This window comes from Hipposideros armiger, unplaced genomic scaffold (genome assembly GCF_001890085.2).
Source record: "Hipposideros armiger isolate ML-2016 unplaced genomic scaffold, ASM189008v1 scaffold_10, whole genome shotgun sequence".
NCBI classification, from domain to species: Eukaryota; Metazoa; Chordata; class Mammalia; order Chiroptera; family Hipposideridae; genus Hipposideros; species Hipposideros armiger.
Window position 1 is genome coordinate 2,820,257 of NW_017731360.1, and position 14,623 is coordinate 2,834,879.

A 14,623-nucleotide genomic window follows, 5' to 3' on the forward strand; every position below is an offset into this window, starting at 1 on the left:
CCCCAGCCCCAGCCCCTGTCTTTGTTTGCCTGGAACACTCTTCCTGCAGATCCTTGGATGGGTGGCTCTTTCTAATGCAGGTCTCCGTTCAAAGGCCATCTCCTCTGGAAGTCCTCCTCTGACCTCAGTATCAACACCTGCCTTTGCTCCATCAGCCTTTTTCATTGTCTTCAGAACATTTACCATCTGAATGAAATTGGCTTATTATGACTTTATATTGTCATGCTTTGTCATCTGCTGAGAATTTTAAATCCCATAGCAGCAGAGCCCTTGTCTGGCTTATTCCTAGGGATAGCCCCAAGCACCTAGAACAGTGCCTGGCACCTAGTAGGCGCTCAATAAATATCTGCCCAATGAATGAGCGTGCCCTTCATCACTGCATCTGAGAGTCTGGCTCCCTGTTCAGAGCAGGACTCCCCCAGCCTGCAAACTCTAGCCGGGCTGTTGTCTGTGTAGTTCCTTCTGCAATTAATCATGTTCTGTTGGTGATACCCTTTGTGTTGTCATTGGAAGCTGCACCTCATTCATCTCTGTCTCGCCACAGGGCCGGGTGCATAGTAGGTGCTCAATCAGGGGTTCCCCATCATTAGCCCTCAGCACCACCCTGTATGAATAATGGGCTCAGCAGCAGCCACTCCTGGGAGCAAAAGCAGCAGGGTCTGAGCCCATCCCCACCCTTACCCAACCCCTATAGAGGGGTGGGGCCAAGTCAGAGAGTGGCGGCTGAGAGGAGTGGCTCAAAGTGTACCATCCTCGTCAAGGACTTACCATCCTGACCTGAGAGCAAACTCTTGGGGCAGGAAAGCAGTTGATGCAGCCAGGGAGACACAGGTTTTGGTCTCAAAAAGGCCGGTTTCCAGCAAACAGCTTCACCACTCAGGAGCTGGGTGACTCTGGGCAAGCCAATTCACTTCTCTGAGTCTCAGGTCTCTCATCAGAAAAATACACAGCGCTGTTGGGAAGATCAAATGTTATCATGAATGATGAGAACCTAACACACACCTAGCATCTACTGGGGGCACAATATATGCTAGCAATAAAAATAATAATAGTAATAACTAATAGATATCAAGAGCTCACTCAATGGGAGTCACTTTGTTTTCAGTGGTATATTTAATCTGCACAACAGCCCTGATATGGGTACTATTAGAAATACCATTTTGCAGGTGAGGATGGGGGAACCCAGAGAAGTTAACTAACTTGCCCACAGCCACAGAGCTGGCAAGTGGAACAAGAGCAACCAAGATTCGAACCCAGGAAGTCTACCTTCAGAGTTTACTATTATTATTGCCAGAACAATGCAAAACTAAAGCATAGCCTTCCCTGCCCAAGTCTCAGTTTCCCTGTCCAGAAAATGGGTGTAATAACACTGCCTGCCCACAGAGGTTATTATGAGGATTGAGTAACATGTTTGGCACGCAGTGGGCACTCAGTAAATGTTGGTGGCCACTCCTTCCCTGGCCCAAAGGGCCAGGAGCCCACACGGAGCGCTCTGAGCAGAAAGGCACCCGGGGAACAGAGCCAGCTGACAAAATAAGTGTCGGCTGCTCATTTGGTAAATGGGATTTGGTTAGAAAGATGAACGCTGCCACTTCTGGCTAATGTGTCATGTAAATTCTAATGATAATACAGCTCCCGCGCCCGCGCCCGCCCTGTGCCTGCCGCCTCTGCTGCTGCCGCTCAATTATCTCCCGAGGCTCCTGGCAGAATCCATGCTTCACTGGGATCCGCGCCCCAGCCTGCCTTCCCCAGCCGCAAATAATGAAAACCCGCCTCGTCCGCGAGATTGCTCACTTACATTTTCTATTAATTTTTTCCTTTCAGAGGAAAAATGAGAGGAGCTGGGGAAGGAGGAGGCGAGGTAGGGGGTGAGGGTGAACTGCAGCCTTTCCAGGCCAAGTCAGCTGTATCCCAGGGACCGGACAGACACACAGGCAGTCAGGGAGGGATGGTCAGGATGGGGACGCTGCCAACATCATGGCCTCAGTTCATTGACTCCCTGAGACAGGGGAAGCTCCCTGGGTCGGTGAGGCCCACAGGTCAGAACCAGGACCCTTGGGCGGGGGAAGAAGCACTCGAGTAGGAATCATGAGCAGGGATTTCAATCCTCTATTCACCTGCTGTGTGACTTTGGGCAAGTCACTTAACCTCTCTGGAGTCAGTTCAATCTGTAATCAATTTGTAAAAGGGTATGGTGAGTTGATTGGCTGGTGTCCAGGTCCATCTCGGGCTGACTGGCTATGATTCCCAATCTCAGGGATTTGCAAATTCCTTTCCTTCTTTCAAGGAAAGACTTTTCAGCAGAGAGGAAGGGGCTCTGTGAGTGGTGGTGAGTTCCCCCATCAAAAGAGGTATTCAAGCCGTGACAAGGACGTACAAAGATTCACCGCTCTCTCTGGCAAAGTTCTGAGCCCACCCTCAGATATTTATGCAGAATCTGATGGTTGGGGCAAGATGAAGAGTGGGGGAGGGCAGGGAGAGTTGTCCCCATTCTAAAGAAAGGAAAGGAAAGGAAAGTTTTGGGGAGGGACAGCTCCTACCCCAGGTCCCACCCAAAGTCTTGTGTCTGTGTGGGGTCATCAGGAAGCTGCAGTCATTTGTGCTAAAAATGGTGGATACAGCCTCTAACCTGACTAATAGTCTTTGTCCTCAGGGAGCTGTTTACAGTCCAGTGTGGTGGGGCAGAATCTACAAATAGGCCATTGCCCTGAAGGGGTTCCATAAAGGAGTGAAAAAGTACAGGGGATAATAGCAGCAAGAGAAAGACACTCACGCGCCAACCCCCAGGGAAGGCTTCCTGGAGGAGGCGACATTTAATCCAGACAACTCTAGAATGGGCAAAGGCTGCCCAGAGGGTTCATTAACATGTAAGAAAACATCTGGCATATAGTGGGCACTCAGTAAATGTTGTGGCCCCACCACACCCCCAACTCAGAAACCTCCAGGACAGCTGGCTTCGTGAGTCCACAAAATGACTCAATCCTGCCTGGCTTGAGAAGAGACCATCTTGGCTGCCCCAGACCCTGTCTGGCCTGGACTCTGTTTCCTGCACACCGCCTATCCATCTGAGGAGACACCAGCACCACCTCACTGCCCTGTGATGAGGCCAGCACAACCTCTTTACCCCCTTTCTGCTCCAGAGGCTGCCTGGTGAGACCACTGTCCACCAGTCCCACGAATGAGCAGCCTTCTCCTCCAGAGACACCAGCGTCTCCTAGGATCAGGGGTGGCCTCCCTCTCAGCCACACTACAGCATCCAGGCAGGGAGGTCCGTGCAAGAGCCCAGGGCCCAGTGCAGGGCCAGACACACAGCAGGGCTTCAATATGCATTTGAAGAGTGGATGAGCAGGTGACAGAACTGTATGTATAAGCAAAAACATGATCCCATTTTTATAAAGAAAAATCATAAAACCTTATGGTCTTATTTGTATGTATCTGGGGAAAGGTCTGGAAGAACACACACTAAACTGCTGACTGCCCCCTGGAGAGGGGCCTGGTGGGGGGTAGGATGTACGTGCTCTACAAACTTCTGTATTTTGTTATTTTTAGTCAGGATGCACCACTTTTGTGATATTAACGACTTTTAAAATAGGAGAAATGTTTAAGTTTTGTAACTAATTAAAAATCATATCCATATCAGAGAAGGTGTTTTTGTCCTTCATTCCTCCATCCAGCAACTGTCCTAGCCAGGAAGTCCTTCCCAACATCACACCTAAATCCCTTGAGATATCAAGCTCACTTTTTGGGCTGTCTCCAGGTGAGAAGGAGACGAGCTGACAGAATTCTCTGCCCAGACACAGCCCAGTGCACTGGCCAACACGGCCCCCGCCCCACGGAAGGGAAGAGGAGTGGGGGAAGAGGCGTGGCCTGACCCCACTCTGGGGAGAGCTCCCCACCTCCAAGAAGGGATTTTCCTGGCAGAAGCCGCAGCCCCTTCAGCTCCCAGGACGCGTGGGCTGCCTTCAGACCCAACATATGTGGGAACTTCTAAAAACAGGGATAGGAAAGGAGGAAAAATAAAGTCTGTTCCCCTGGGTCTGTTGTCTCAACATGCAGAGGCCTCCAGAAACACTTCCCATAAGAGGCAGTGGAGGCCAAGATTCAGAGGCAGAGTCCCAGTGTATAGATGGGCAAACTGAGGCCCACTGGATGAGAAAGGATGGACTGTGGATCACCCAGTACAGTGGGTTAGAGGCAACCAGGACTGGAACCCAAAACCCCTGGACTGGAACATAAGGAGAAGGAGATGGTGAGCCTGAGAGAGGATGAGGGAGGGAAGGGAGAGGTGGGGAGGCCAGAAGTTGCAGAGACAGAGCTGGAGAGGCTGGGACTGGGGTGAAGAGGGGAGGCGAAGGGCTGCCCAGGCTGGCACTCTAGAAGGCCCTTTTCAAGGACACAGAAAGGGTCCTGGGCTCCATGTCACAAACAACTAGCAGAGAGTAGACAAGATTCACTAACAGCTTCCAATTCTTTCCCCTTCCTGGAAAGAGGTAGGATTGCACTTCCTGTTGTTGGAAGTGAGGCATGAGGCTAGTTCTGCCCACTTCTGTTAGAGGCATGGTCACTCCTGGGCCAGAACATTTAAGTGCCAACCGACCTCCAAAGCTCTCTTTCCCTCTGCCCAGCAACTGGCAAAATCCAAGATGGCGGCTGCTCTGTCAACCAGATGAATAGAGTGACTATAAGGAACAGAAACTCTGTTGACTTTTGTTAGCCACTGAGGCTTGGGATTGTTTGCTATGGCAGCACAACCTGGCCTGTGCTAACTCATACACAGAATGTGAGCTTTGGAGCCAGGTGGTCCAGGTTCAAATCCCGCCAACACCATTGACTCTCTGCGTGGCCTTGGGCGAGTCCTTTTCCCTCAGGTTCTCTGCCACCTCTTTTATAAAAATAGGGGACCCGTGCATGAGGCTCCTTCCAGCTCCCAGAATTCCAGGCCTCGCTCTATTCCTTGTTTTAGAAACCTCCCCATCCCTGCCAAGGTCACACAGGGTCCTGAAGAGAGCAGACACCCAGGAGAGGAGACACCCAGGAGACCATATGTTTCTGGGGATTCCCTGAGGGGGGTCTTTCTATGGCAGTGGGATGTTCTCTGTTAGGGGTTCCGCAACATTGCTGCTCATAAGAATCCCCTGGGGAACTTGAACAATGCAGATTCCTTAGCCTGGCTCCTGAGATGCAATGCAGGAGGTGCTGAGACCAGTTTTAGGAAGCCCCAGACCAGAGAACCCCAGTGGAAATCCTCAAGTCTGGCAAGGGGGGGGGGGCTGGGCTGAATAGGCCCTGGAACCCCACAGAGCCCACTGCCCCTGTTTTTCCAGGAGTCACAGCCCCCACGTACCCCCTGAAGCTCCAGGAGGGCTGCCTCCTCGGGCAGTCCTGGCTACATTTTAGATAAAAGCAGAACAAGGCGCTCACTCAATAATGCAGCTGGAGCCCAGCTCACCTGCTCCATGTCTGCCCAGCCAGGTGCCAGCTAGATAAATCGAGCCTGGAGGCCTGGCTCCTCCCACCGGTCCCGCCTCATCCTCCCTCCTCCCCTCTCCACCGGCCTCCCCAACCCCCCGCTGGGCCAAGGGTAGAAAAACAACAAGGTGTGAATTTCTGATTAAAAACCAACCTCTGCTTATTGCCTTGACTGTTCTTGCAGAAGAAAAAAGGTGCAGCTTGTGTGTGCATGCACGTGTGTGCTCAGGCCTGTGTGTGCGGATTACTGATAGGGGTGGTGGGTGCGCCTGTGACGAGATATCTGTGGGCATTCGTGTGTCCATTGGAGCCTGGGGTGTGAGAGTGCGTGTACCCAAATGTCTGTGTGTGTAAGTACATGGTTTGGCTGAGTGTGTGTATCTGTGTGTGTGTTTGTGTAGGTGTGTGTGTGTGTGTGTGTGTGTGTGCATGGATATGCTTAAAAGGGTGTGTGACAGTGAGTGTATTCAGACATGTCCCTTAGTACAGGAAAAGCCATTAATTTGGGGTAGCAGGTTAATCAAAAAGGTTGGTTCTGGGAGAAACCATTAAAAAAATTACATACCTTCCCAACTCCAACATTTTATTTCAACTTTCAGCATATAAGTCGTTGCCTTTTTAATTTTCTTTAGTGTACAACCAAAGTCTTCCCTTTGCCTGTGGGTCTGCTGTGTCCTCTTTGTTGTGTAAACCAAACCCAGAACACGTCACCCTCCATTTCCAATTTCAATTTCTCTAAAGTGGAGCATGAACTTAAAAGACACTTGGAAAGCAACATGAGTGCCGAATCTTCTAGATTTTTACAATTTTGTTTCCAGCCTTACCTTACTGTTGCTTATCCACATCTAATTTGACAGCAATTTTTTTAGCAATTTGCCTTAGAGACTTTGACTTAGTTTTATAGACACAAGAACGTTTTGTGCATTCACAATATTTGGATTTACTTAATTATTTACATAAATGGCACAACTCCAATCACAAGTGCCACTTGCATAAACAGATTTGGAAACAAGGACAACTGACCCTTTGTAAGCTTACAACTCCGCCAGTGGGTGCAGAAGCCCAAGGACAAGTATATGAGAGAGAAGCCTCACTGATGGGCGAGGTCCGTGTGGGGTAAACATCAGGCTACATGTTTCACAGAGAAAAAGGCAGCTCCCAGGCAAACGTAGAGGGAAGATGAATTAGAGGAGCCTCCTATCTTTGTAAGTGTGTGTGTGTGTGTGTGTGTGTGTGTGTCTGTCTGTCTGTCTGTCTGTCTGTCTGAAAGTATCTGTGCCCCATTTGTTGGTGGGAACACATCCAAGTGTCACTTACCCCCAGCAGACAAGCCTCAGCCCAGAACACTGGGAACCATGGTCTTCACACGATCATCACCCATGGCAGATGACTGGGATGGTGGGGGTGGCCAGGTCGTCCTGTTTAGTGAGCTGATTGGTGTTGTGACATGACCTGTGTCCCTGGCAACAAGACAGAGCGGGGGTGGGGCAAAGCCAGCGTGTCCTGAGCATCCACTCTGCCATTTCTTTGCACCCTCCCAACAACCTGTGAGATGGAGATCCCCACCACAGATGAGGACAGTGAGACTGAGAGCTGAGGGGCTTCCCGTGCTGGACAGCAGCGGCTTTATGCTACAAACACAGGCCTCTCAGGCCCGTCCCTGGCTGGAGCACCTCCCCAAGAGGTTTAAGAGACCACTGATGTCCTGTGAAGTGTGGCTGGGCCCTATCATGGACACAGCCTTCTCCTAGAGCTGGGGGCGGGGGCAGGGAACCTCAGTGGTGGGTGCCCAGGAAACGGGGAGTGAGCCGGGGACAGACACACCCACTGCTGACCAGACTGGATGGAGCTCGTCTTGGCAAAGCTCTCTAGAATCTTCAAAGCCATCCGCATCCCCCTGGGCACTGGATGCTCCCATCCTCCTCAGAAAGAAGGGGAAAGGGTTCTTCTTCTTCGTTTTGCAGATGAGGAAACAACCCAAAGAGGCACCCCTAGCAGTGAATGAAACGTGGCATGACCTACACACCTCTGCTCTCTTCCACCCAGAGTCTCGGCCCAGCAGTTAGTAAGGTGCACAATACAATGCATTCTACTGACCAGGGTTGCCAGATAAACCACAAATAATCTTTTAATATAGGTATGTCCCAAATAGGGCATGGAATATACTTATATTTTAAAGTTTGTCATTTCATATTCACATTTAAGGAGGCATCTTGTATTTTGTTGGCTAAATCTGGAACCCTACAATGACATCCGTCCCCAAGCCTCCTGGGAAACATCAGGAAAGAAGTGTCAGCCCCACCACAGAAAGAGCTGGTGACCCAATGGAAAGGACTTGGGAGGAGTTCTTCCTTCCTGGTGTGTTATCTTGGCCAACTTACTCACCCCCTTCAAAGGCTCCATATACTGGTTGTGAGCATTAATAAAACCATGCACATAAAATGCTGTGTCCTGTGTAAATATCCAATGGAAGGGAGCCATTACTTTTAATGTTGTGGTTGTTATTATTATTTTTTTTATTGTTGTTATTTGCCAGGTAGTAAAATTAAAGCTGAGAGAACGTGACTTGCTGAAGATCACCAGGAATCAGTAGCAGACCAGACACAAGTCCATCCTCAGGCCTCCTGTGTCCTGGCCCTGGGCACTGCCCACCGCCCAGCTGCTTTACTGCTTTGTGGCCAAGGCACCGGTGGTTGGCCCGGCAATCAGGGCTCAGTGATCTATCCTTGAACGTTCTCCATCTCTAAGCAGCTGCATCCCAGCATCCTGGGGCAGAGCAAGCAACTCAGGGCCCCATGGTCTAGACTTATCACTGCTCCCTCAAACTGAGGGAGCACCCACAAACTGAGGATGGCCCTCAGGCCCTCTCCCCTGTAATCTTGGGGTGCTTTACAGCCCCACCCCACCCGGGAGGTTCAGAGAGATGCTGGGATGACAGGAGTGAGGAGACGTAATCCCACCCAGCCATCTCGGGGAGGCCAGGAGGCCTGCGGCTGCTCGGCCACCACCCAGGTTACCGCCACACGCAGCTGCCCAGAAAGCCTAGCGTCTCTCCTGAGCTTCTCCTGGGGTTGGGAGAAACTGCAAGAAGGGATATGGGGACCCCACAAGGGCCTTCTGCAGCCCCTCTTCTTGGGGCTCCACAGGGTGCCTGGCCAAAAGCTCTGCCCCCTCCAACTTTCTTCCCCCACCCCGCAACCTCCAGCTCCTCATCTGTAATCATAATGAGCTGCTGACAGTTCCCATCTGCTCCTCCCTCGATTCTTGGGGAACGGGAGAGAGAGGAGGAGACACCAAGAAAGGTGGAGCAGAGAGAGGATGTGGGCTTCTGATGCTCCCCCGGCCCCATCTCAGGCTGGGGGCTGCTGGACATCCCTGGCCTCCATGCATGGCCCCCGCCCTGCTACCAAGGACCTCCTCTCAGCCATATCCCTGGAGGCCCCACTTCTAAGGGGTTTTGAGAGAAGAGGGTGCAGTCATTTCCTGTCCTGCCCGGATCCCTAGACCCAACAGCTGGAAATCTTTCTCTCCCAGAGGGACTGTCTCAAGAAGAGAAGGGACAAGCCTTCCTCCGCAGTCCAGGAATTCCCAAGGTATTTCCTCCTCGGCCCCACCGCCCTCCATCCACCCCTCATGACTCTCTCAGTGGGGAGAGCAGGGGACTGAGAACCAATCTTGGCCAGCCCAGCTCTCTCCCGTCACCTCCTATGGGGCTCCTGCTCGCCGATGCTGCCATCTAGAGGTGAGATGGGGCACTGCAGAAACTAGTGCCTGAACCTGGAGCTCCGGAGGTCTTTCACTCCCAGACTCACCATGGGAGCATGGACCAAGGACGGAGATGCCCAGACACCTTGCCCAGGAGGCACTGGGAGAAGTCATCTCTTGCATGCCCTGGTTCCAGGTAGCCGTGTGACCACCATTTCCCGGTTCCTTGCTTACTGGGTGATCCCCTCCAGGAAACCCAGGGCCCACAAGAAGAGAAAACCATGTGCTGGGCACTTCTTATACATCACCTCCTGAGAACCTACAGTAGGTGCTCAGTCTATGTCTGAAGAATGGGTGAGTGAGCAAGTGGATTAGGGGCTGTTCACGAGGGAGCTCCCAGCCATACAAGGTCAGCTCTACCTCCACCTCCATCCCTGGCTGCCCTCAACCAAATGGCCACGGCAGTCCTAGAGGAGAGGAAACCCAGCATTCTAGTCCCAACTCTGCTTCTCACTTGCTGCGTGAGCCATGGCAAGACTCTACTCTCTGGGCCTCAGTTTCCACGTATGTATAAAGGGGAGCTGGACTAGCCAGGAAGCCTTTAAAACAAGCAAGAGGCAGGGCCTTGATATAGGAGAGGAGGCCTAAGCCCATCCAGCCACCCTGACTCTCTTGCCCCTTCCACCCACCGTCAAAGGTGAAGCCATGAGCTGGTGCCCCACGGAGACTCAGGAGTTGCTGCCTAGTACACGTGTGTGTGCCCCTCACCTACACAAAGCATGCACATGTGTACATACAAGCATGCATACGCATATGCATGTGCAAGCACCTGCACACACACACACACACACCTGTGTCTGCACACCACACACCGCACCGCTTGCCCTCTGCTCAGTGCTGCAGAGCCTCAGGAACAAGTTTAGGGACAGACTGAAGTTATGAAATTGATTTCTCTAGGAACAGTTGGAATTAGTTTTAATTATCTTTATCTTTCTTCCAATTGTGCTCTTAGCCTTCTCCTCGCTATTTAATCCATTGCTATTGACTTCCCCACAGGCGCTGGGGAGGGGAGTTGTCGGGTGGGGTGGGCAGTGTGTTCCTTTCCAGAAAAAATAAACAACAGCAACAGCCATCCGCACTCGCCTCTTGCTCAGCACTGGAGAAACCAGCTTCTCCCAGGCAGTCAGCAGGGCTTCCAGCATACACGCACGCATGCACGCACGCATACACACACGCATGCACGCACGCACGCACGCACGTACGTGGGCTCACACAAGGGCCACACCTCATTCTCCAAGGAAGTCCCATCTGGAAGCCCTCCCTGAAAGGGACAAGAAGGGGCTGAGATGTGCTGTCTTCAGGTCTCAAGACCTCACAGGCTTGGTGCTTCAAAGTGGTCCGCTTGGGAGGCTGAGCTTCATTCAGGAGTCTCAAAGCCCCTGCTGAAAAGCCCTTTCCCTCTCATTCTCCAGGCTCCCTTCCCTGAACCCACCCCCCAGTACACAGGGCTTCCCCGGCCACGGTACTTACCATGGTGAGGACAGGGCCTGGGCTGGATTCATCTGTGAGATCAGGCACACAGTAGGTGATCAGTAAATATTTGTTGAAGAATGAATGAATGAATGAGTGAGTGAATGAATGAATGAAAGAAAAACCTTTCTTTGAAACCTACCTTCAGAGTCTAGCACATTCACTCATTCATTCATTCAACCAATACTGAGTGCCAATGAGGCTCCAGGCACTGGGCCAGGTGCTAAAGATACAGAAATGATAATACCTGGTCCCGTCCTTGTGGACCACCCCACTTAGCAGATTTGACAGATGGGAGGAGTCCCCAAGCTGAGCTAGGGTGAAGGGTATATCTGGAGGAAGAAACAACAAGGGCAGAAGTTTTCATTTTAAACATCGTTGATAAAGGCAAATCTCCACCTTTTGAGGATGAGTTGATTTCCTCACTCCTGCTCTGCCTCTGGAACTGGGGGGACTGATCATATGATACCCTGTTCTCCAGGGACCCCCCCCCCAACTGTGCCCAGGCGTGAGCCAATTCCACAGCAGACTTCTGGAGGTCCCCTGCCTTGGGTGTGTGCGTGTGGAGGGGATACTGGCTCCTCCTCCACGGGGTGCTCTCCTGGGAGCCATGGAGGGGGCGGAGGGTCATCCCTCACCAGTGGGGTGCCCATGTTAAGTGCCCTGCGGCGCTAATATTTTATGATTAAAAACCATTAAGGTTTAGACTGTGAAAATCCGAGGGACACAAAATCAATGGCCCGATATTGCTTCCTCTGGTAAGTTGTGTAAATATTGTGTCTTTTATTGTTTGGCCGATGGCAAGAGCAGAGATACAGGTACAGATTATACTAATGAAACCCCTCCCACCCCAGCCCTGATCTGGTAGAATTAGCATACTGACTTGGAGAGTCCTGGAGACCTGGCCACAAGGAGGTCCCAGGCTGGCCCACCATGGAAGGCCATCCCCTTTCCTCCTCCCCCTCCCATAGCCTACTCACCCTGCACAGCCCAGCTCCACCCTCCAGAGGCAGTGCCAGTGCCGTGCCCTCCCCTTCCCCATGCAGTATCCCCCACACTAATGGTACAGACACACACACACAGCCACATACATCACATGGTGGCACGCTCTTCTGACAGCCCGTCTATCACCGTGCTCCACCATCTGCTTGAATTTGCATATTTAATCAGAATCTGTCTTTTCTCCTCTGAGGGTTCAGGTTAGGGTGGAGAAGATGATTCCAGGGGTTGATCCTGTCTGTGTGGGGAAGGGGCTGATGGAGGGTGTCTCTCCTATCTGGGTTAGGGTGACTGTGGAATGCCTGGGGTTCCTCCTGCCTGTCTAGGAATGGGACAATGCCAGGTGCTCCCCCTAACTCTTGAAGGGGCTGGAAATAATGCAGGGGCCCCCTTCCCCCATCCCTCCTTCTCCCCCCTCCCCGCCCAACAGGAGGAAGCTGGGGATGCCTGAATTCTCTCTATCCTCTTCCAGGGCTGGGTGCTTCCTCCTCCCTACCCTGTCCTTCTCGGTGAAGAGTAGGGTACGATGCTAGGGTTAGACACCACAGGCCATGCCCCTGCTTCCCGCGTGGGTCGGGGGAGTTAGAGCAGAGCCAGAGTCCCGCTAGCAATGCCAGAGAAGTCACCTGGGGAAACCCAGATATCCCTTCCACTCCCTGAGAAGGGTCCCAGAAAAGAGACTGAACTGACATAAGGAGAGAAGAGCCAGCTGATGGGGGACGGGGCACAGCTGGGCTGATGTGATGGGAGAAGGATGCCGAACAGATGTGGAGAGGAACAGCTGGGGTGACGTGAGGAGGAATAGCGGGGCTGATGTTGGGAAAGCACGGCTGAGCAGATGGGGCAGGATACCTGGCCTGATGTGAGGGCAGAACCCCTGGTCTAATAAGGTAGAACAGCGGGGTGACATGGGGGACATCTGGACTGATATAGGGGAACAGGGAGATGTGAGAGAACAACTAAACTGGTGGTGGGACGCAGCTGGGCTGATATGGGAAGGCCATCTTGACTAATGTTGGGAACAGATAGGCTTATACTGGGGGAATAGCTGACGGACGTGAGCGGACTGCTGGGCTGATGTGAGGAAACGGCTGGCCTGATTTGAGGTGACAGCTGGGCTGAGGTGAGAAAACAGCTGGGTTGAGGTGAAGGGACAGGTGGGCTGAAGTGGGGGATATAGCTAGACTAAGTGAGGGAACAGCTGGACTGAGGTGAAGGCACAGCTGGCTGAGGTGGAGACACAGCTGGGCTGATGGGGAAAGAACAGAGCCACAGGGCAGTGTCAGGGAGTCTCTAGGTCTTGCGGGCAGTGTCAGTGAGTCTCTAGGTCTTGCAGACCCTGGATATAAACCACTGGCCACATCCCTCTCTCCAGAAATGCCTTGGGAAGGCCTGGCTAGAGTGTCACCCTGATGCCTCCAGACAGAGGAGGGTCACAAATGGGATCATCCTCCCCCACTCCCTCCCACCACAGAGCCACAGCTCCAGGAAACGGGGTGCAAGGGCAGGCAGCTGGGGGCGTTTGGCATGCCTCGCACCTCGCCCTACCAGAGGCTCTCCCAGGAGCTGGGGAAACACCCTGATTCCAGAGTACCACGGAGCAGGTCTTTGGAGAGAGTCCAATGCAGGCCCCCATCTTACAAGTAAGACAAGTCCTGGGCTACGGTGTGGTCAGTGAGAGAGCCGGGTCTCGGCACCGGCCTCAGACCCACCCTCTCCAGCAGCCTTCCATCCCTGCCTTTCTCAGCTCAGGCTGCCGTAACAAAATAGGCTGGGGGGCTTAAACTACAGACATTTGTTTTCTCACAGGTCTGGAGGCTGGAAGTCTAAGATCAGCATGGTTGGGTTCTGGTGAAGACCTTCTTCCTGCCTGGTAGGCAGCCACCCACTAGAGGTGCTTCCATGACGTCTTCTGCATGCTGGCGGGGAGAGGGGTGGCAGAGCGAGCGCACTGGGGCCTCTTATAAGGGCACCAATCCCATGATGGGGGCCCCATCCTCATGACCTCATCTGAACCTAATTACTCTCAAAGGCCCCACCTCCAAATACCATCACATTGGGGGTTAGGGCTCCAATGTATGAATTTTGAGGGTCACAATTCCATCCATAGCAATCGCCAGGCTCTGGGGCACTCCCTCCCAGGAGAGCCAAGCTTCTCCCCAGATTCCAGACGTAACAGCAGGTATGTAACCACGGGTATGGAACCACGGGTGGATGTGTAACCTCGGGCATGTGCCAGAGGTATGTAACCACGGGTATATAGAAGTTGCCCTCAGCAAAGATCCCAAGAACTCAGCAGCCAAGGGGACACAGGAGCCTGTATGTCCCACCCCCTGGGTCAGGTACTTTACCTGCTATTTTATTTAAGCTTCCCAGTAATCCTGTGTGTCAAGTGATCATGTGAGCTCCATTTTTCAGACAAGGAAACAGGATTAGGTTAAGTGACCCGCCCACAGGGATGGGTCAGACGAAAGCAGTCAGGACCTAAACAGGGATTGAATGTGGTCAGTCCAATTCCAGGCTTTTCGTCACTAGGCTGCAGCCCAAAGCACCTTTCCAGAACTTGTCCCAAGGAGCAAGTCCTCCAGGCCCAGCTCACCGCTGTCTCACTTCCTGACTCACTGTCCTCCCTTCCTGTTTGAGAAAACCAGGCCCCCAGCCACCACTCACTGCCTGGCAGTGTTCCTCCCCCCAGGCCCTGGCCCTGGGGGATCCCAGCTGCTTAAAACACCCATAGCTGGTGACAAGCCAAGGAGATCTAGGACACGGGTAGAAGAAGTGGCCCAGGGACTAGAAAGACGAGAGACAGGAGAGCAGCCTTGCTCAGAGAAGACCCCTGGAAAAGCACTCCCCATGCTGGCCCTCAGGACTCCTCTCGGGGGCCTTTTCCAGGGGAACTACCCCTCCCCTCAGAGGCAGG

At 52.7% G+C, this 14,623-nt stretch overlaps 1 long non-coding RNA gene across 2 annotated transcripts in view; it reads right to left on the reverse strand.

The window, feature by feature from the left end:
* LOC109390859 (uncharacterized) overlaps positions 1-5,490 on the reverse strand; it is a 45,385-nt gene extending 39,895 nt beyond the window's left edge. For both annotated transcript variants that reach the window (XR_002125659.1, XR_002125660.1), the window contains exons 1-2: positions 5,450-5,490; positions 769-952 (exon numbers count right to left, since the gene is read on the reverse strand). This is a non-coding gene — a long non-coding RNA (uncharacterized LOC109390859). The remainder of the gene's footprint in view (positions 1-768; positions 953-5,449) is intronic.
* Positions 5,491-14,623: the final 9,133 nt, after the last annotated feature.